The 2419-nt window shown below is 36.9% G+C and overlaps 1 protein-coding gene across 1 annotated transcript in view; it reads left to right on the top strand.

The window, feature by feature from the left end:
• The window catches only part of EFCAB7 (EF-hand calcium binding domain 7), an 86083-nt gene that overhangs the window by 62741 nt on the left and 20923 nt on the right, over window positions 1–2419 (top strand). The gene's annotated exons all lie outside the window — the stretch shown is intronic.

The raw sequence follows: 2419 nt of genomic DNA, 5'->3' as shown, positions 1-2419 counted from the left end.
GCTGTCCAATTAATTTCTTTCTATTTTTTTTTGGTAGAGACGGGGTCTCGCTCTTGCTCAGGCTGGTCTCGAACTCCTGAGCTCAAACAATCCACTCGCCTCGGCCTCCCAGAGTGCTAGGATTATAGGCGTGAGCTACCGCGCCCGGCCATGAGAACTTTTTAATTCTTGATTCCCCATTGATTTTATCCAACTAAAGTTGTAGAAGAAACCATCAAAGATTCACTCAACAACTGTTGTTTATTTTCTTTGATGTGATTTTATCTGTGGAAATCTGATTTCAGTTTATACATTGATCATGATTTCATCTTATTTTTGTCTTTGAATCATGTTAAATCATCTATTGGGACAGGGACTGTGCAGAAGCATTTTGAGACTCTGCACGACATTTAGGAAAAACAAGTATAACTAGAAGTATTGTAAGAACTGACTGAAAGGCACTCCAAAATTATGACCCCAGATTTTCCAGGCACAGCCAAGAAAACAAATCCCAAGTATTCCCTGAGTCTATCTTGTATAGCCTTTTATATAATAGTTTCCTCTTTTAATTAGTTATGGATTATTTTACTTGTAGTACTAATCAAGGTACAACCTGAAGTACTAGCATTGGTACAGACTCCTCCCTGGTTGATCAAAAGAAAATCTAAGGCTTTTAATTATATAATCAATTAAACTTCCTGGGTTGAACAATTTAAACTGGTTTGTTGTGCGCCCAGGGCTTAGGCTATATTACTTACTCTTATCAGCCAACATGAAGAAACAGTTTTTTTGATGACCACTTGGATGGCATACCTCCAATGGATGAGATCACTATCTTTAGGAGTCTTTTTCTGGAAGGGGTTTATTCTTTTGGAGTGCAGATAAGAAAATATACCTCATTGAGGGTGTTGGGGATCATATACCCTTGGAATGGCCTAATTAATAGCCATATAGAGTAATTAAATTTGGATCTGGGTTGGCAGTCCGATTTCTGTATAAGAGCTGCACAAGAGATGTAATCATCCTTAGTGGATCTCTAGGTATATTGTTTCTGGGTATTGCGACAAATAGTATGTGTTGCTTTCTGTATTTCTTGTAGTTCAAGCACATATTCCTTAAAGTCTCAACTTAGGCAAGTCATTATTGCTAATAAGGAGAATATGATGGGCCAAGTCAGACGTAAACAGTAAAGAGGGAAACTGAATAAACAAAAGTATGCAAAGAAGATTGTAACCTGTAGTAGAATCTTGTTCTAATGGTCTTGGGAAGAAGTTGTCTACTTCATATGGTCATGTGCTTGTTCAAAGGTTCTTGGGTTAGCAGTTAATTCTATGGATTGTCTGTTTCTGGTTCTCCAGAGAACCTCACTTTAAGATCTCTAAAGGATGTACTTTTCCAACTCTGCTAAGGCCCTTTTTGTTTTTCCAAAGGTTGGGAATGATAAAGACAAAAAATATTTTTAAGTAAGGAACAAAGCCTTATATAATCCAAATTCATGAAAAATTATTCCAGTTAAAGGTGTTCTTTATCGCAGGATCAGTGATTTGGAATGTCCTAGGCAGCCATTATGGTTATAACTTTTCAATAAGGAAATGCTTTGACCCACCCTGAAAATAAATGTACTATTATTATTTTAGTAACACATACTCATAAACTGTAAAGGGAGAGGCAACTGTATAAAATTAATTTGGAAATGCTCAAAAGGTCTTTTAGAGCATAGTCTCAGTTCATGTACCATTTTTATAATTTTTCCAGATTAATTTGGTTACAGATAAGGCATGGCTGACCACATCCTTTATTATCCTAGAAAAGCTTTTCCCCAGTGTTTAATATTAAAGCCAATTTGTCCCCATTGGAATGAGTTGTTCCATGAAGGATTTTAGTGTTAGGTGGCCAGTCTGGTTTTACCAGATGTTACCTTATGGTTCTTACAACCCGGTTGTTCCCAGTGTTTCTTTTTAGAATTTGGCGGGCTAGGTTTTGCGTATCTATGGTGGCATTCCTGAACTTCTCCATGGATTTGTTTTATTTTGTTGTCGTTTTATATAAAGTCCTATGTGAGGACTTTAGTCAGAGTATTCTGTTTAGTATAATGATCTGTTAAAGTATTTCTATAGTATATCAAAAGTCTTTCTATACTGCTTTTGAAGTTTTTCTATAGTATCTATAATATAGTGTATTAGTTTCTATGATACCCTTTTTTTTTTGAGACAGAGTCTCACTCTTTTGCCTGGGCTAGAGTGCCGTGGCGTAAGCCTAGCTCACAGCAACCTCAAACTCCTGGGCTCAAACATTCCTTCTGCTTCAGCTTCCCAAGTAGCTGGGACTACAGGCATGTGCCACAGTGCCCGGCTAATTTTTTCTATATATATATATTTTTAGTTGTCCAGATCATTTCTTTCTATTTTTTAGTAGAGACGGGGTCTCGCTCTTGCTCAGG

Source organism: Propithecus coquereli, unplaced genomic scaffold (genome assembly GCF_000956105.1).
Source record: "Propithecus coquereli isolate 6110/MARCELLA unplaced genomic scaffold, Pcoq_1.0 Scaffold14, whole genome shotgun sequence".
Lineage (NCBI taxonomy): Eukaryota > Metazoa > Chordata > Mammalia > Primates > Indriidae > Propithecus > Propithecus coquereli.
The sequence above is the reverse complement of the archived record's forward strand: the minus strand, read 5'-3'. Positions and strand labels throughout refer to the sequence as shown.